Consider the following 21,460-nt stretch of genomic DNA (forward strand, 5'->3'; position numbering starts at 1 on the left):
TGAAATGCTTGCTTCTGTATGAGCCTCCTGAGGTTGTGCTTCATACAGTAAACATGAACCAAATCAACACAATCTGGACGGAGCTCAACGAGGCGCACGGCGCGGCGCCATCTTGTTGACGTTCATCCTCAATGAATTGGGTCATAAAGGAGAAAAGAGCTGCAGACATAGTACAAGTGTTTTACTGTTTTACTATTGATCATTAGTTTGTAATGTGTTTTTCAGATCAACAAGTTTCAAGTTTCTTTAATAGTTGTCATACAGAAGTACAGAATACTTTTATACAAAATGCTTCTTACTGTTACGCTCCAGAGACTGTGCAAGACAAGATAAGTATGAAATAAAATAACATAGTATAGCATGTAAATTAGAAGTAAAAAAAAATTAGGTCACAGTGTTCAGTATAGACATATGTACAATGTTCGATGCAGAATAGACGTAACTGAGTTACCATATAATATACAATACTGTGCAGTGTACTAATATACAATACTATATAGTGCAAGGCAGAAATGGGATGAGGTGCAATTTAGGTACAATTTACAGTAGGTGTACGAGTTGTAGTGCAAATCCTTTATCAATAAATATAAAGTGTGTTTGTGTGATATGAAGTGTGGAGAGTGGGTGCTGCAGTGTGTTGTTTGTTTAAGTGAGTGTGTGCGTGTGTGTGCTGTGTGCATTTGATGGTTGTTGCATAGTGTTTATTGTTCGTTTAGCAGCCTGATGGCCTGGGGATAGAAGCTTCTTCTGAGTCTTTCTGTGCTCGCTTTAAGACTCCGGTATCGCTTTGCCTGACCGCAGCAGTTCAAAGAGGCAGTTGTTCGGGTGGCTCGAGTCCTTAATAATTCTCTTAGCCTTCCCCTTGCACCGCTTGTTGTAAATGTTCTGGAGGGTGGGAAGCCCCCCTCCAATTGTGCGTTCGGCTGAAAGTGTCACTCTTTGTAGTCTGCTACGGTCTTGTGCAGTGCTATTCCCGAACCAGGAGGTGATGTTGCCAGTCAGGATGCTCTCTATTGTACATGAGTAGAAGTTCCTAAGGATCTTCTGACTGACTTGGAACTTCCTTAGGCGCCTGAGGAAGTAGAGGCGTTGTCGTGCCTTCTTCACAACACTGTCAATGTGTGTGGTCCATGTCAAATCCTCGGATATGTGGGCTCCGAGGTACTTGAAACTGTTCACTCTCTCAACCGGTGCCCCGTCGATGCTGAGGGGGCTGTAGTCCTTGACCCCCGACCTCCTGAAGTCCACAATCATCTCTTTTGTTTTGCTGACGTTCAGGGAGAGGCAGTTCTCCTGACACCACTGTGACAGGTTCTCTACCTCTTCCAGGTAGGCCCTTTCGTCGTTGGCAGAGATCAGGCCCACCACTACTGTGTCATCAGCAAATTTGATGATGGTGTAAGCATAATATATCTAAATAACTTAGTTGTTATCCTCAATGAATTGGGTGTGAATGAATGCATGAATGAATGAACTTTATTAACAGATTGCAGAATGGGTACAATACAGTACGGCTCAATACACACAATTGTTAAGGGGATGCAGACCAGAGAAATACGTTTGTCTTGTTTACATCAGGGTCCCCCACTAAACGTGTTTATTCCCTTGTTTGAGCCGAATCTGGGTTTAACATGATTTGTTGAGCTTCCTCTGGTGTTGTGGTTGTGGTATTCACTGACCTTTGGGAAGTATTTTGACATGTACATGGGTACCTTAGTCGTATAGTGTATCTTGTAGACCAGGCCCATTGCAAGTTGCTGTACTCTGTCGTCTACTCTAAGCCATCCTAGGTAGTCAAAGTGGGCAGGGGTGAGGTGGGTTCTACTGTAGGAGTAAGGTCAAGTAGTAGTCTGACCAGTTTGTTTTGTGTTTTTTGTAATAGGGCTGGGCGATATGGCCTAAAAATAAAATCCCAGATTATTTAAAAAAAATCCGATTTACGATTTTAATCGATTTTCTTTCTCTTCAAAACTAGAAACGCCAAGGAAATCATTCAAATAACCTTTGTTTTTATTTGACAAAAAGAAAACATCAAACCAAGATGAATGTCCCTATTGGGATTGAAGTGCAAACCTAACTTTCACCAATCTTCACTTACAAAAATATATATCGAATATAGTCGAAGCTCCGGCTAGACATATACTAAAATTGGAACGATACAGAGAAGATTATAATAATATATATATAATATAAAGGGTTACTCTTGATCAAACAAAGATGAATGTCCCTATTGGGATTAATAGTGCAATAACTAGCTTTTTCCACCATACTTCACTTAAAACAAATAAAAGGTGCCTCTTGATCATCAAACAAGAATGAATTTCCCTATTGGGATTAATAAAGTGCAAATCGAACTTTCACCAAACATCACTTTTTGTAAAATAAAAGGTGGCTCTTAACACTTTGTCCGCCAACAACGTCGTAAATCGTTATTGCCCGCCATGCGTTGAACACCAACAACGTCGTAAATCGTTATTGGGATCTCTATTTAATTTTTTCGCCGTGGCATTCATAATTCATCCAGCCTCCCTCCAGACTGCAGCGGCACCCTGTCTGACATTGCAACGCCTCAATACCGCTGCCTGGTGGATGGCCGGGCGAGTTACACTCACGCCAAACTGGAAGTGGCGATCGGTGCATCGAGGAAATTCCTCTGCCAGAGATATATTGTTACGTTATCAATATACACACTCGAGTGCATTTGGATCGCTTTCGAAGCGCAATAATCGATATGATGTCGGCGTTTATTGCGTCATACAAACCGGAAATGGATATAGCAGATCCATGTCAAATAATTGGGATATTTTTCCTCCAGTCTCATCGGCGAACGGTAAGAGGACACTAAAGTTATTTTCAGCGTGATTGTCCATTTCTTTGTTTGCAATTAGTGCACTGCAACCTTGCCCAGGCCCGACGGGGCCCGGCCCGGCCCGGCGGGTTCGGGCTGGGTAGGGCTTTTTTTCTTCATATAACTAGGGTTATATGATAACCTTCGTTTTAAGATTCGCTTTCTCTTTTGCGCCAGAGAAACATTTGGATGTAATTACTGCAGCGGCAGAGAGAACTCAGGGGACAAGTTCAACTCGATTGGTTGTGTTGGAATATAGCCAGTTGGCGAACGTTTTAATTTGTTCTTGGGATGTATGTAGCCGGTTTTGTTAACAGTGTTCAACGCGTTGCTGACGTCTGGTGAGTGATGTTTACTATTTGCTGGGTCGCGACTGCTACTTGTTTTGTTGTGATTTTCATTACGTTGCTCTGCTCGAAATCTGATTTCTGTTTTCTGTTTGTTTGTTTGACTGAGTAGGCTATTGTGTGTCGTGTGTGTGTGTGTGTGCGTGTGTCAAAGAAGATTCTATAGCCTTCACGTTTTACGAGGCTGATGTGTGACAGTGTGAGTCAGTCTATATAAGCGAGCACTGGGAGAGACGGCATTGCGAAACAGGCTATGTAAATGCTTCTTAGTTTTGTTTATTTATTACGTTCATATAAAACCGTGTTTCGAATATTTAAAACAAATACAAAAAAAATTATATTTTAATAATAATAATAATAATAATAATAATAATTTTTTTCGGGTTTTCACGCGGGCTAGGGCTTAAAATATTATTTACAGTCAGGCTTATTTTCGGGCAGGGCCTGAAGTTCAAGGGCTCGGGCAGGGCTCGGGCTTTATTTCAAGGCCCTTGCAGACCACTATTTGCAATCAGTCTGATCAATATATCAACCCATACTAAATAAAGCCGTTACTGACGATCAAGGAATTATAAACGACCCCCCCCCCCTTTCCTTCACACATGATGAAGCATAATGTATACCGATCATATACATTTGAATTTGTTAATATAGCGTGTATAGGAAAGAAACGCCAATCGATAATCTATCATATGCGTCAGGGCCTATAACTAGTGTTTTTGGAATTACAGCAGAAAACCTTAAAAACATACTTATATTCTCGACGCTATTAACACAACAATGTATGAATGAAAAAATATAACGTTGGATACATCCGGAACGATGGATACCCGATGTTGAATGGGCCATAGTAATGCAGATATACCTATAATATTTAAAAAGTTATAGCCCTGCAAAGAAGGTAAACATCTCCATAGGCTTACAGCGGTGGCAGACTGGGTATAATGATGGGCATACTGTGTGGCAATCAATGTGTTAAAATATATATATATATTTTTGGAAAATCGATTTAAATTTTTCGAAATTGTCCTAAATCATTCATTCGAATTAATCGATAATATCGATTAATCGCCCAGCCCTAGTTTGTAATCATATTTTTAGCGCCTTTGAGGTGCTTTGGTACCATGAGGTGCAGGCTAGGGCTGGGCGATATAACGATAACGATAAATATCGCGATATATTTTAATAATCGATATCGAATATCGAAATAAAAAAAAAAAAATAAAATCGTTTTTTTTTTTTTTTTTTTTTTACCTGCAACAGGGCAGTTTTAAAACCAGAGACAGTGGACAGACTTGTCTTTCTTGCCTGCAACTTAAAGTAATGGCTTTGCTTGTCCAAATGACAATACTGACCAAATTCAGATTTCTTTTTCTCTTGTCCATTTATTTTGTTTGCTTTCTAATTTAAAATACATTTTGAAACCGTCTGTACACAGTAGGCTATGTGTGCTAGCAGAACTAGACTCCAGTCACGAGTCACAGTGCACATGTGCGGTGGTTTGTCCACCAAAAAAGCGCCAAAAGATCGAAAATAAACTAGCAGAGCCAGAACTGTTCAACTCCTCTGGAGCCACAGCCAGCAGAGAAGCCGGTTTACTTTAGCTTTTAAACCAGCTGCAGCCTGAGAACTGGAGTGTGAGGGGATGTAACACTAAAGATGGCGGCAATGACAAAGAATTGCTGCAAAATAAACATACATCTGTTGTCAATTTTTTTTTTTTTTTTTTTTTAATTTTTTTTATACTTATAACAATTCGATAATTATCGATATCGAGAAATAAAATAAAATTATCATATCGTTATCGCGATATGATTTTTTTCCATATCGCCCAGCCCTAGTGCAGGCATAGTTGTAGTACCCTTGAATGAGTCCTCCTGCCAGAGTCTTCAGGGTATTCTTGTTTACCAGAGAGGAGATCCGGTACAAGAATCTAGTTCGTTGGTTGACTTTTTTTATTACCTTGGATGCCATTTTGTCACAGGAAAGATTAGCCTCTAGGATGGAACCTAGGTAGGTAATTTCATCTTTCCTTGTGACAATATTTTCACCCACTGTAACTGAGAAGCCGTCGGTCTTGTGAGTTTGTTATTTGATCCGAAGAGAATGGACTCTGTTTTAGAAAAGAGCTGCATACGTAGTACAAGTGTTTTCTTGTTTTCCTGTTGATCATTTGTTTGTAATGTGTTTTTCAGATCAACATAAGCATAATATATCTAAATAACTTAGTTAGTTAACACATTATTTCACATGTATGTGCACAGAGGTAACTACTAAGGCCATGGTTACATTGGGCTAAAACAGCAACGTTTTGTTGCTGAATGATTACGTTTGCATGTCCATGTTAAAAAGAAACACAGTTTTGGCAGGAAAACTGAAAAGGTGTTTTCGTTTTGGAAACTCGCCAACAATGGTCCCATGTAATCTGCACGAGCCGGATACGGAGCCGTTCTGCCCAATGCCCATGTGCAGTAGAGACCCGCACTGTTATTTCCAGTGTTTACAGCAGAGCTGTCCCAAGTAGCTGCGGCTACCAACGAGTTGTCAAGTTATTGTTATAAGGAGCCCAGTCCAAGCCAGTCTGCATTCCCTTAACAATTGTTTGTATTGAGCCGTATTGTATTGTACCCATTCTGCAATCTGTTAAATAAAGTTTACATCCATTCATTCTGCTAGCATTAACATTACCAAGCTGCTAGCCACAATGCTATACTGTTATAATGGCATATCCCAATCACGTTAGCACGTAAGCTAACAAAATCGGTGATATTTTTGTGAGACTAAACTCCGCTCTTGGTGGTCAATTGTGTTGTCAAGTTATTGTTATAAGGAGCCCAGTCCAAGCTACAACAGTCTGCATTCCCTTAACAATTGTTTGTATTGAGCCGTATTGTATTGTACCCATTCTGCAATCTGTTAAATAAAGTTTACATCCATTCATTCTGCTAGCATTAATGTTACCAAGCTGCTAGCCACAATGCTATACTGTTATAATGGCATATCACAATCACGTTAGCACGTAAGCTAACAATCTGTGATATTTTTGTGAGACTAAACTCCGCTCTTGGTGGTCAATTGTGTTGTCAAGTTGTTATAAGGAGCCCAGTCCAAGCTACAACAGTCTGCATTCCCTTTACAATTGTTTGTATTGAGCCGTATTGTATTGTACCCATTCTGCAATCTGTTAAATAAAGTTCTGTTTCATGCTAGCTGCCACTCAGCGTCATATTGCATAAATCTCGCTTCAGTGGATATGCACTGAATACATTTCAAAATGTACCTTTACATGCCAGCATTCATCTGGCCACACCCCCATCCGCTTACCTACATAAGCAGGGGTGGTGCCACACACTCATCTCCTTCTCAAATTTCATCCACAAGCTACGTGCTGCTCACATGCCACTTGACGTGGAGAAAAATATTTACTCTGAGGAAAGGAAGAACAAGGAAATACGTTGACATCATATCTTTATTTTCTCTCTCACTATTTTCTCGAGAAAATACGGCGATATTGTCTTCGTCACTGGAGTGTCTGGAAGATGATGATCATTCTAAAAACCTCCACCGGTTTTTCGTATTAGGGGCTCGCGTCGCTAATATACTCCCCAAACTGCAGTCCTCCTTTGCTGCGCCTGGATGGGTTTGACCCTCCTGCTATGCAGCTGAACTGTGGAAGTCTGTTGTGAGGGACTTTTGGTTTTCAAGCCTGGGTGAGTAATGTTTGCTTGCGAGCACCACTTGTCTGTTAGTGCTATGGGGGCTAGCTGACAATGTTTACGAAAACCGGCCCCAGATTAGGGTCCTCTGTTCAGCCTCTTAGGCGACGGCGGAGGATCTTGGTTTGAAGCCCATTATAGTCAACTAGTGGGCCGCGACCAGGAACTGGTGATCCCAGGATTCTCTGGACGAGTGGATGCTTCTCTGTCACCGTGTAGGCCCCATCTTTCATATACAAATGAGAGTATACCCTAACGAGGAAATGTGGGCATGGATGTTCGTTATCGGAAGATCCATGTTCAAGTCGGCTGCAACCCAGATGGGACTTGTGCTGGCTCCGCCGGATGTCTGGTAAAATCACCGTTGTAAACTGTTGACATCTCTTTTTCTCTTCTCTCTTAAAGGTGAGGAAAAAACTCCAAAACACACCTGCGGGCATACACAGGCTATACCGCAGTACAAGTGTTTCAGTTTTCAAAAAAGGGTTATCCCAGGCCTACGGTATCAACAAAACTTTACTTCGGACCGGGCCCAGCGGCACGGGAAGCACAGGGTTACCAGAGGAGGTCCAAGACCACCCCAACAGCCCCCTCTTCGCCATGCGTGAGAGAGGAGCGAAGAAAGGAGAACCAGCCCTAAGCACACCGCACTTGGTATTCCCAGGCGGTCTCCCAACCAAGTACTAACCAGGACCGAACCTGCGTAGCGTCTGAGATCGAACGAGATCGGGCGTGTACAGGTTGGCATGGCCGTAAGCCATTACGATAGTGCAGAGTACAACATGTACCCAACAAAGGGTCTCCATAGCGCCTAACCCTGTGACACCCGGACCGACCTGGCATTTTTCCCCCCTCAGGGTACCAGAACAGCAGAGCTGCATCCCCGGCGGACTTAACGGGTTAACTGACGGGTTAACTGACCTGGACCAGCGTGACCAGACCAGTCCCTTGTCATAACCACGCCGACATGCCCACTCCAGGAGAGGGGGTAGGTATGCGTGTCGACCTAAAACATGAAAAGAGGGCGCCACCCAGACGGTCCCCATTTAGACCGCGCTCAGTGGCCCACCCCAAGGGCGTGAGACCCCTCTACCTATGTTCAGACCTATTCCGTTAACATCCCCCAGATATGAACGAGAATTCATCAAGACAACCTAGTAAACTGGCGCTCGGAAGAGACAAAACTCCATCCCAGTTGCCCTATAAAAACGCTGTTTTAACAAGCAACCAAGGCGCACTTAGCCCCTGTGTGATTCTGTCACAGAAACACACCTGAGCCAGCACTATGTATGCGTCGAGACCCAAACACATCAATGGATAGTCTAGCAAGACACCAAACATTGTTCCTCCAAGTCGCCTGGGAGAACGACACGGAGCCGTCGTGCTTCATGTACCTTCCTCTTTTTACTCAAAAAAGAAAGAACACAGACTGACATGAATCCCTCGTGACGCCGCTGGGGGATTTTCTTTTTTACATTTTTACATCCCACCACCCTCCCATAGGGAGGAGACGGAAATCCCCAGAGAGACTTCCCACGCGAGCTGTATAGATTGAAAAGAATATATTGCAACATTGAGCCATGTAAAATTTTGGGTTAGGGCTCTCCGAGGAGGAGGCACTGAACCAATACACACTCAATAATCGAATTGAATCGAATACACACACAATAGAGCAGGACTCCTTTTTGAAGTTCTACTCACCTTGACAATCTGAGGAGGAGGCTCTGAACTCTGAGGAGGCTCCCTCACAGGGAAGGAGAGTCCTAACTCAGGCCTAACGAGTAGACAAAACCGAGGAAAACAAAAACAAACCACGTGAACTTTGGAAATTACTCAATAACCAACTAGGCTGCAGTAAAAAACTTAAAACCAGATTCTCAAACATAAACATAAAGACGGACAACACAGAAAAGCTGGATGTAGCCAATTACTTAAATAGTTTCTTCACAAACATAGCCACAACACTGGTAAACAAACTACCCTCCCACTCAGGGCATTATGGGGTAGAACACATAGTAGCATACTACAAGAACCTAGGGGTCCACAAAGACGACTTCAAACTGGAAATGGTAACAACAGATGAGGTACTCAAAAAACTGAGCGCCCTCCAACCTAACAAGGCCACTGGCCATGACAACATCCCCTCCAAATTCCTCAGAGACTCAGCAGCCGCCATCACCCCAGTCATCACACACATAATAAACCTCTCCATAAAACAGGGACACGTCCCCAAGGACTTCAAAATTCCGAGAGTGACCCCTCTGCACAAAAAAGGCAGTAAATTAGACGCAGGCAACTACCGCCCTGTTTCTATCCTTACCTCCATCTCGAAAGTCATGGAAAAAATTGTATACGAACAGGTCGAAAAATACCTTGCGGAAAAAAATCTAATCTACGAATTCCAATCTGGCTCCTGTCCTGAGTCCTGACTAGTGACTTCATCGTCTTTCCAAACGCACGCACGCACACACACAGGGAAGGGGAGAGAGTGCCCCCCCATTTCCCTTTCCCCAGTCCACACTGTCTGCTGGCTCTGCCTCTGATCAGGATTAGCTTGTTAGCTTGCTAACGTTGTAGTGATTGTAATGGTACATAAACGTTAATTTTGGGCGATGTGCGCATAAAGGAATGGCGACGGTGCAAAGCATGTAGATGCATTTGACCCGTTGCGAGAAAAAAAAAACACCACAGACTTATTTCGGGACGTGTAGGCGCACTGCTACCGACCAACGCGCTGCTCTGCTTGCAGAAGCGCGGATATGACTCGTTGAGTTGTCACAAGAGTTTTTTCAAAATAAGAGTATCATATGCACCTGAACGTTGCTAGCTTTCGGAGCCTAGCTGGAGCTGCGCGTGGGCAGAAATGAGACCCGCTACAGGATTTTCAAAATAAGAGTATCTATATGAACCGAATCCCTATCGCACCAGTGCTATTGAAGTAAATCCATCCATCGCACAGACCGCTGTTGCTGTAGCACGTGCGATATATATGTCGCACTGTACACCCCTGCATTGGATTATTGACAAGACCATACTTGGTAATTTACTGTACATTGGAGGGGGTAGTGTTCGGACATTTACAGGGGCCAGTTTCGAGTTGCAGTCTCCCTTAGGTGTTTTTTGAGAGTGTTTTTGAAAGTGGGTAGTGATTCACATTCCTTTACAGCTTTGGGTAGGGCGTTCCACATTGATGTGGCATAATTGCGAAACGTGTTTAGTCCCTTGTTTGAGCCGAATCTGGGTTTAACATGATTTGTGGAGCTCCCTCTGGTGTTGTGATCGTGGTATTCACTGACCTTTGGGAAGTATTTTGACATGTACATGGGTACCTTGGTCGTGTAGTGTATCTTGTAGACCAGGCCCATTGCAAGTTGCTGTACTCTGTCGTCTACTCTAAGCCATCCTAGGTTGTCAAAGTGGGCAGGGGTGAGGTGGGTTCTAGGAGTAAGGTCAAGCAGTAGTCTGACCAGTTTGTTTTGAGATGTTTGTAATTTTGTTTTTAGCGCCTTTGAGGTGCTTTGGTACCATGAGGTGCAAGCATAGTCGTAGTACCCTTGAATGAGTGCTCCTGCTAGAGTCTTCAGGGTATTCTTGTTTACCAGTGAGGAGATCCGGTACAAGAATCGAGTTCGTTGGTTGACTTTTTTTATTACATTGGATGCCATTTTGTCACAGGAAAGATTTGCCTCTAGGATGGAACCCAGGTAGGTAATATCTTCTTTCCTTGTGACAATATTGTCACCCACTGTAACTGAGAAGCCGTCGGTCTTGCTGAGTTTGTTATTTGAACCGAAGAGAATGGACTCTGTTTTGCCCATGTGTAATGATAGTTTGTTATCAGCGAGCCATATGCAGATTTTGCCTAGTTCTGAGCTGAGGGTTTTTTCAACCTGTAACTTGTTCTTGTCAGAGACCAGCAGGGCTGAGTCGTCCGCAAACAGGAACAAGTTGCAGTCACAAGCTGACGACATGTCATTTGCATAAATTAGGAACAGTAGCGGACCTAGTATGCTTCCTTGTGGAACACCACAGCTTACTGTGAGGGGGGGGGGTAGGGTACCGTTTACCTCCACCATCTGCTCTCTCCCCTCCAGGTAGGATTGCATCCAGCTCACTGATAGACTATCAAAACCAATTGCTTTTAGCTTGTCAATCAGAATGGTGTGATTGACAGTGTCGAAGGCCTTTTGTAGGTCCAGCATGACCATGCCGCAGTATTTGCCCGCGTCCACCTCTTGTTTGATGTGGTCGTTTAAATAGAGAAGGCATGTGTCAGTGGAGTGGGATGTTCTGAAGCCAGATTGGAATTCGTAGATTAGATTTTTTTCCGCAAGGTATTTTTCGACCTGTTCGTATACAATTTTTTCCATGACTTTCGAGATGGAGGTAAGGATAGAAACAGGGCGGTAGTTGCCTGCGTCTAATTTACTGCCTTTTTTGTGCAGAGGGGTCACTCTCGGAATTTTGAAGTCCTTGGGGACGTGTCCCTGTTTTATGGAGAGGTTTATTATGTGTGTGATGACTGGGGTGATGGCGGCTGCTGAGTCTCTGAGGAATTTGGAGGGGATGTTGTCATGGCCAGTGGCCTTGTTAGGTTGGAGGGCGCTCAGTTTTTTGAGTACCTCATCTGTTGTTACCATTTCCAGTTTGAAGTCGTCTTTGTGGACCCCTAGGTTCTTGTAGTATGCTACTATGTGTTCTACCCCATAATGCCCTGAGTGGGAGGGTAGTTTGTTTACCAGTGTTGTGGCTATGTTTGTGAAGAAACTATTTAAGTAATTGGCTACATCCAGCTTTTCTGTGTTGTCCGTCTTTATGTTTATGTTTGAGAATCTGGTTTTAAGTTTTTTACTGCAGCCTAGTTGGTTATTGAGTAATTTCCAAAGTTCACGTGGTTTGTTTTTGTTTTCCTCGGTTTTGTCTACTCGTTAGGCCTGAGTTAGGACTCTCCTTCCCTGTGAGGGAGCCTCCTCAGAGTTCAGAGCCTCCTCCTCAGATTGTCAAGGTGAGTAGAACTTCAAAAAGGAGTCCTGCTCTATTGTGTGTGTATTCGATTCAATTCGATTATTGAGTGTGTATTGGTTCAGTGCCTCCTCCTCGGAGAGCCCTAACCCAAAATTTTACATGGCTCAATGTTGCAATATATTCTTTTCAATCTATACAGCTCGCGTGGGAAGTCTCTCTGGGGATTTCCGTCTCCTCCCTATGGGAGGGTGGTGGGATGTAAAAATGTAAAAAAGAAAATCCCCCAGCGGCGTCACGAGGGATTCATGTCAGTCTGTGTTCTTTCTTTTTTGAGTAAAAAGAGGAAGGTACATGAAGCACGACGGCTCCGTGTCGTTCTCCCAGGCGACTTGGAGGAACAATGTTTGGTGTCTTGCTAGACTATCCATTGATGTGTTTGGGTCTCGACGCATACATAGTGCTGGCTCAGGTGTGTTTCTGTGACAGAATCACACAGGGGCTAAGTGCGCCTTGGTTGCTTGTTAAAACAGCGTTTTTATAGGGCAACTGGGATGGAGTTTTGTCTCTTCCGAGCGCCAGTTTACTAGGTTGTCTTGATGAATTCTCGTTCATATCTGGGGGATGTTAACGGAATAGGTCTGAACATAGGTAGAGGGGTCTCACGCCCTTGGGGTGGGCCACTGAGCGCGGTCTAAATGGGGACCGTCTGGGTGGCGCCCTCTTTTCATGTTTTAGGTCGACACGCATACCTACCCCCTCTCCTGGAGTGGGCATGTCGGCGTGGTTATGACAAGGGACTGGTCTGGTCACGCTGGTCCAGGTCAGTTAACCCGTCAGTTAACCCGTTAAGTCCGCCGGGGATGCAGCTCTGCTGTTCTGGTACCCTGAGGGGGGAAAAATGCCAGGTCGGTCCGGGTGTCACAGGGTTAGGCGCTATGGAGACCCTTTGTTGGGTACATGTTGTACTCTGCACTATCGTAATGGCTTACGGCCATGCCAACCTGTACACGCCCGATCTCGTTCGATCTCAGACGCTACGCAGGTTCGGTCCTGGTTAGTACTTGGTTGGGAGACCGCCTGGGAATACCAAGTGCGGTGTGCTTAGGGCTGGTTCTCCTTTCTTCGCTCCTCTCTCACGCATGGCGAAGAGGGGGCTGTTGGGGTGGTCTTGGACCTCCTCTGGTAACCCTGTGCTTCCCGTGCCGCTGGGCCCGGTCCGAAGTAAAGTTTTGTTGATACCGTAGGCCTGGGATAACCCTTTTTTGAAAACTGAAACACTTGTACTGCGGTATAGCCTGTGTATGCCCGCAGGTGTGTTTTGGAGTTTTTTCTTGAGGGGTTATAGGAACAACCACCGCATCTGGTAACGACAGGGTGGTTGGTTCCCTGGTGTGTTGGAGCAGAGTCAACTCCCGGGTTACCCGGTTGAGTGTGCCCCTGCACGTTCATGACATCTGCCAATCATGTCAACCTTCTCTGCCTCGACCCCTCTGGGTGGTTTTTTTTTAATGGAGGCTTTGTCATGCAACAACGCCAGCATACGCCCCTTCCGCCGGGGGGGCTGTTTTCAGCTGACTCCTTTGGCGCCTGTCTCGTCCGCAGTGCTCCAGGCTCAGGTTACAGCCTGTTGCCTGGTTTCCCCGGTGCGCTGCCTGCTTCCGTTGGTTAACCTTTTTTGTGTGCTTACGGCCATGCTGACTGCCTGTTCTGCAGGGTCGGTGTGCCAGGCGGTGTGCTATTGGGGGGAAAGGGCCCGCTCTTGGAGGGGCCTTATCCGAATACGCTGGCGATGTGGGGGGCGGTGTCACTAAGTGACCACCTGGTGGGGTCTTGATGCCTGGCGTCATTGACCTCTCCGGGCCCCCGTTTTCCAGGGGATCCAGTCCCTTCAGTGGGTCTGGGTCTTCCTTCGCGCTCCGCTGCTACGGCCTTGCCACGGGGTTGGGTTTGCTCTTGACCCCATGATTTCTGGGGGCAGTAACAAGGTTGTTCCTTCCGTTCGTTCCCGGGTGGCATGCAGGTTGTGCGTGTGTGTAGTCGTGGGGTCAAGCCACGGTGCGTTGAGTTGCTTGAGTGCCTCTTCGCACGGTCGGATCCGTCGCCCTCCCGTGAACCTCCAATAGGGGGGGTATCCTCCATTAGGGAGGGTCGGGGGGGCTCTGTCCTCCCCGGTCTGATGGTTGTGGGGGGCCTCAGCGGGGTACATTTGTCGAGCTTCTAGCTCCCGCTCAGCTCCTGCTATGCAATATGACGCTGAGCGGCAGCTAGCATGAAACAGAACGTTAGGTTATGTATATAACCAAGTTCTGTGAATGCTAGTGACGTTCAGCGTTTAGACGCCGCTGCGGCCCTTGATTTTTCATTGTGGTGAAATTTGTTGGGAAGGAGATGAGTGTGTGGCACCACCCCTGCTTATGTAGGTAAGCGGATGGGGGTGTGGCCAGATGAATTCTGGCATGTAAAGGTACATTTTGAAATGTATTCAGTGCATATCCACTGAAGCGAGATTTATGCAATATGACGCTGAGCGTCACTAGCATTCACAGAAGTTGGTTATATACATAACCTAACGTTTACATCCATTCATTCTGCTAGCATTAATGTTACCAAGCTGCTAGCCACAATGCTATACTGTTATAATGGCATATCCCAATCACGTTAGCACATAAGCTAACAAAATCTGTGATATTTTTGTGAGACTAAACTCCGTACTTGGTTGTCAATTGTGTTGATGTTAGTTTTGTTTCATCAACAAATCATCAACAAATGAGGCAGAACACACAGTGAATGTATCCGTTTTTGTTTATTGCACTTTATTTCTTGCTGAAAAATAAATGCTATGTGGCTAAATGGCTCATGCGAGGTATAAAGATGGTGGCTTTTGAGATTTTGAGCAGGATGTGGAGTGTCTCGTTCAACCTTTCTGATTGGTTGAAAATGGCCTTCATGTATGAACTACATCGCCACCTACTGCTTTGGCATTGTACTACATGTATATAGTAGACGAGACAAAACGACGTCTAACTTAACTCTTAGTTGCCTGCCAATACGCAGCGTTCTCAAAAGCGAAATGAAACTAAATGAAATGGCCCTAGTGTAACCGCAGCCTAAGACAGACAGATATGACCAAATTGTGACGACCCTCCCCCACACTGTTTGCTTGCTCTGCTGGTTTCATTGTTTCACAGGATTGGTGGGTGGAGCTGGGGAGGGTTATCAGCGTGTGTCCCAGGCCTTTATACATGCAGGCTTCCTTTAGTGTCCCAGGCCTTTATACATGCAGGCTTCCTTTAGTGTCCCAGGCCTTTATACATGCAGGCTTCCTTTAGTGTCCCAGGCCTTTATACATGCAGGCTTCCTTTAGTGTCCCAGGTCTTTATACATGCAGGCTTCCTTTAGTGTCCCAGGCCTTTATACATGCAGGCTTCCTTTAGTGTCCCAGGCAGCGTTTCCGTTAGCCGGTAATTACCGGTATTTGTCCGGCAAAATCTCCTGAAGTCCGACATATTTAATTTCTCCGGTCTTAATGTCCGGTGAAAATAATTCCCTGAGTCTAAGCACAATTTGATTATTTGAATTGTATTAAAATAGGCTAAAATTAAATAGCCTATGCGATGAACGAAACGATCATTACATTTGTTTCCTCGTTGCTTCTAATAATGACAACGACGTTGTCAGCGAGAGCTTTAAAAACGTAGGTCTCGGTTCGCTTCATCGGACCAAACGCGAACCAAATATAGGAAGTGATTATTATTACCACTGCTCGCAGCACTCACTGCAAAACAAGCACACTGCATCTAATCTCTCTATCTATCTATCTATCTATCTATCTATCTCTCTCTCTCTCTCTATGTCTGTGCATCTTGGGAAGAAGGAAGAAAAAACGCGGCTTATTATTATTACCGAGGCGCGCGGCTTATTATATTATTAAAACGGCTACTTGTGGGCACTCATAAAAACACCGTGGTCTACAAGTTGTTTAGCGAGAGGATGGTGGTAGGTAATGTGCTTCAATAGAACAATGGATCAATGCCATGTCAAAACTCGGCTCCGCTGATCTGGGCTCCGCAGTACACACACAGACACACACACACACGCGCGCGCACACACAGGATCGCAGCCACACACACATTTCCACTGTCCAATAGACAAGCGCCCTTTTCGACCGCGTGACATTGAGGTGGAGAGAGTAGTCACGCAAACCACGATAATGTTGCAGTCTCTCTGCTTTCTCAGTTCTTCGCTTGATATAATTAATACAAATGTCCAATATAACGGAATTCGTTAGCTCATAAAAATGTGATTATAACAGACTGCTGTTCAGTGTCGGACCGACTGCCACATACGCGGTCTATTTTATTTCAAGTCAGCAGCAGCACGGAGACGGAGTATCGAGGGACTTATTTTATTTGGAATATATTAATGACTGTATACGCAAAAGTAGCCTAGTTTTAAGTAATAATATTATAAATCTACATGCCTTGAGGATGACATGAGCCTGCCTATCAATTGTTTTAAAGCTCAATAAACTATGACCGGAATTAATCTCATTTGTCCGGTAGTTGAAATCTTGCAGGTCACGGAGACCGGCAACAATTTTTTCTAACGGAAACCCTGGTCCCAGGCCTTTATACATGCAGGCTTCCTTTAGTGTCCCAGGCCTTTATACATGCAGGCTTCCTTTAGTGTCCCAGGCCTTTATACATGCAGGCTTCCTTTAGTGTCCCAGGCCTTTATACATGCAGGCTTCCGAGAGTAGACGAGTGCAGCCGGGGGAGGAGTCAGAATGTTGAACACTTCAGATTTGAATACAGCCTCTCGCATGGCCGATATTAGTGTTGTCACGATACTGGAATTTCAAACTTCGATACGATACCTTGAAAAGTATCGATATTCGATACCATTTTCGATACCACAGGGAAAAAGGTTCAATCTTAAAATGTTAAAAAAATAATACAAAAAAAGATAAATATATATATTTTTTTAAATAAATTTTGCTTTTGTTGCTGATTGATTCTCCTCAGCTTCTCTCTGGTACTATAAGAGAAGATAAATATAACACTTTTAAAACCCTTTGTTTATCTTTAGATCACACATGTAAAAATAACTAAATGATATAATCTTAGAAATTAAGTAAAGTTAATAGTACTGCAGGTTAAGCATAACAGATTGACTGATTGCAAATTGTATCAACAGATTGCAGAATGGGTACAATTAGGCCTGCCGTGATAATCAATAAATCGATTAATCGGCACGATAATTAAAATGAATGCAATAATTTTGATGGGGCGCGATTAATTGCTATTTGCACGTTTGTTTTAATGAGGCGGAACCAGTACTAGGGCTGCAACTAATGACTAATTTGGTAGTCGACTAATCTGTCGATAATTTTTTCGATTAGTTGACTAATCGAAAACCAATTATGTTAAAAAAAAAAAAAAAAAAAAAGGATATAATTTTTTTTTATTTTTTTTAAACTACCTATCTTTGTGAAAGTGGCTTCTCAGCTCTGGTCCAGCTGAAGACAGAGCAGAGGAACAGATTGGACATTGAGCATGACCTCAGAGTTGCTTGTCTACCATCACCCCAGACTTTGAGACTCTTGTCAGGACCAAACAACAACATCATAACATGATGATCCCATAGCAAATTAAAATAATGACTCATGAAACATTTGAATTTGGATCTTAAGCCACTTTAAATGAAAATGTATTTGAAGAACAATACAGCAATCACTCATAACAAGATAAATAAATTAAATAATACAAATTAAAGTGGAAGTGTACTTTAAATAACTAAAAAAATTATAATAAAAAAGAAATAACTAGCAGCATCTGCCCCCAGCACCGCGGCTGATGGGGCTGTAACTTGGTCCAGGACCAGGAGGGTGACGTGGAACAGCTGTAAGGGGAGAGGGGGATGAGTCAGATCAGACAGACTTCTAGGTCTTTTGTTTGCTGTGTGTGAGAGGAGTCCGTGTGTGTATGTGTATGTGTGTGTGTCTTACTCTGATCGCTGTGTGAGTGAGAGGAGTGTGTGTAATTTGTGTGTGTGTCTTACTCTGATCGCTGTGTGAGTGAGAGGTGTGTACTGTGTAATTTGTGTATGTGTGTGTGTCTTACTCTGATCGCTGTGTGTGAGTGAGAGGAGTGTGAATGTGTGTGTGTCTTACAGGCCTGTACACTGCGATGATATGATCGCGAATTGCCCCTTTAATTGGCCGTTGCGATTGGTAAATATTATCTGGGGGCGGGCTTGCGAGTAGTGCTTTCAAGCCTTGCATTCGCATTTCACTCCTAAATTATCCAAGGCGTGTGATGACGCCACTCACGCGAGCTGTCAGTGCGACACAATGTCGTGGTGCTATGAAAGAATCTGTCGGCAATGAATGAACTTACTGCGATCACCGATAGCCTGAGTGAAAAAAAAGATTTGCGCGGAGTGAATCTGGGTCACGCTATATACTTGGAACTTGTAGTCTATCGTGCGATTAAAGACCATGTCCCTATCTGCGTAGTCTATACATCCAACACCAAATCCCATAATTCCTAGCGAAACGAAACTGAATGTGGCCGCTTCCTTTAAATAATAATATGGCTCTTGCTCCGCAAGAACAACGGAGTGGATAATGGATTTCAGTAAATTTTATGACAACCACGTCCGATGTGGAGAGATGATAAGATGATGATGATTGACGTGATGATGTGATGATTGATTGACGGGGACACGGAAACTTCTAACGTTCAGGATCAGCCATGCATTACGTGAGTACCCCACTATTAGGACGTGAAATACTGTCTACTTAAATTGACACCGCGGATCAATAAAGTATCAATATCAACCTATCTATCTAATAATGAGACGATATGCAAATAATATAATACTAATAATTGTCGGTTCCCCGTATATGAAATGAAATGACTGCTGGTAAAATCACTGTTTATTTCTCGTTTTGCATAGTATTACATTCCACTTCTATAAACAATCAAAGTCCTACCGTAAGAGCCTCATACGGGTCAATTAAACCTTTTTTATTAGTCTTTCCTTCGAGCTAAGTTGGACTGAACATTTCACTGTCAAAAGCGCAAATGTAAATAAGGTTGCGTTGCAACAGTTTTCAAAATAAAGGTCATATATACAAATACCTCTCAATTCTTATAAAAAAAAAGTCCCGGATATACATAAACATTAATTGGCATAGATCTCTATAAACGGCCCAACACATTGATCACTTTAGGCACACACTGAAACCAGTAACATCACAAATATGAAGCAGGTAATTACCCATACAAATAATAAACCTTTCATGAGGTTATTTACAATAATAATAATTCATTTGATTTCTAAAGCACTTTTCATTGTGAAACAAATGTATGCAGAGTTTCTTCTCCTCCTGATTAATGGTGTGTGTGTGTTGTGATGATCTCATTCAAGGAGCACTACACAAGCGCGCGCACACACACACACAGTTTGTTGTTTTTGTTCTATTAGTGATTTACACACTCTCAGTTGGTTCATTATAAAAGATACAAACCTGAAAACAAACGCACTTAAATGTTAAATAAAAGGACCACAGTAATGAGGCAGGAGGAACATATTTTTTTTAATAATGGTAAAATTGTTATTAAAAAATTTGCCCCTAAAAAATATTTTTTGCCCCTAAATTTCTCATTTAGGGGCAAGTGTGCCCCTAGTGAAAAAGCTTAGCGTACAGCCCTGTCTTACTCTGATTGCTGTGTGTGAGAGAGAGGAGTGTGAATGTGTGTGTCACTCTTACTCTGATCGCTGTGTGTGAGTGAGAGGAGTGTGTATGTGTGTGTGTCTTACTCTGATCGCTGTGTGTGAGTGAGAGGAGTGTGTATGTGTGTGTCTTACTCTGATCGCTGTGTGTGAGTGAGAGGAGTGCGTGTGTAATGTATTGTGTGTCTAGTCTGATCATCATCTCCTGCAGGGGAACAATGTTTTCAATGTCCAAAATTTGCTATGGGATCATCATGTTATGATGTTGTCTGGAACCCTGAGAAGCCACTCTCACAAAGATAGGTAGTGCACAAAGTTACTACAGAGTACAGCACGGGAGCTCGGTGGGGGCAACGCCACATAGCTTAACTACATTTCTCAATAGTGTTGCTTAGGGGTGGGACGATACATCTATCCAGATCGATATATCGATCTATTATCAATAATCAAATAGGATCGATGCAACGTAAAAAGGTCGATTCATATTACGATACTCTTATTTTGAAAATCCCTCGTATCCGCTCGGCTCGGATCAACAGCACACAGCATTAGCGTCTCTAGAGCGTCACTAGAGCAAGGCTAGTGACTAGTGTGCCTATTCTGCAACCCAAAACATGTCCCTGCTGTTTTATTCCGCCACGGGTCAAATGCATCTAACCTGCTTTGCAATCGTCGCCATTCCATTATGCCCATGCCGCGTTAAAGATAGAAAATAACGTTACGTTAGCGTAAGCTAACCCAGAGCCATAGGCAGAGAAGTGGGGACTGGGAAGGAGGGTGCATTCTCGAAATAGCCCCACTAACAGGATATGGCCGGTACTGCACCTTCGGACTCCCGATATGCCTTTCCAGCCAAAATACAGCTCTGTTTATGTTTATTTGGATCCCCATTAGCCACAGCAGTGCTGGGGCTATTCTTCCTGTCTTCTCTAGGATATTAATATCGAAAAAAATAGTTTTTCATTTAAATGTCTGGAAGAGCTCAAAAATAAAAATGTAATTTCCATTGCCTTTTTTTTGTTGATTTAAATGTTACTGATTGTGTTAAATGGGCATATAATATCATCTCATATCGATCGCAGGCACCTGAATCTAATCAAATCGTATCGTGGCAGACTTTGTGATATCGGAAAATATCGTATCGTTGTCCAAAGAATCGATATTGTATCGTGATGAAACTGGTGATTCCCGCTCCTTTTAACCAAGTAGCGTTCTTTGTAGTGTAGCTATTTTTAGACCCAAGTAGTTACTTGCTACTGCCCGGAGAAACTGGACTGCTAAATAAAGATTAAAGATCTAGCGTTGATGCTATTCAATGCTATCAACATTAGCTAAATAGCTAACAAATTAAATACAATCTATAGCATAGCTACAACACACAATAACGTTAATACAATTACATGCATCATTGTTTACAATGAACGGGTGGGACTAGTCAAAGGACTGGACACGGGGATAAGTTAAACATGAATTAATTTATTATAACAGGTAGTTTCGAGTCGTGCCTACGCACCACAGGGCTATTCTATTATATACGGCTTTGACGCTTCCTCCTCATCGTTGATTGCCTGTAACGTAGCTAACGTTAAAACTAACCTAAAGTTAGTTGTTCACCAACAATCTCAACATTTGTTTTATCATTAGCTCAAAAACACAGAACCGGACGAGACAAATTGTCCGCTCATACGTTCTGCTAGGATAATAACAACAATACTTCCGCTCCGGACCGGTCGGTGGGTTTCAAAATAAAAGTCTAAAACACCGGAAAAGACGTTTATTTTGTACAGCGTTTTCCTCCACGAGTACTCGAGTACATCATGTGATCAATCGATCTGGATTATTTT

The sequence above is a fragment of the Notolepis coatsorum genome, assembly GCF_963971535.1.
Source record: "Notolepis coatsorum genome assembly, chromosome: 1".
In the NCBI taxonomy this organism is placed as follows: domain Eukaryota; kingdom Metazoa; phylum Chordata; class Actinopteri; order Aulopiformes; family Paralepididae; genus Notolepis; species Notolepis coatsorum.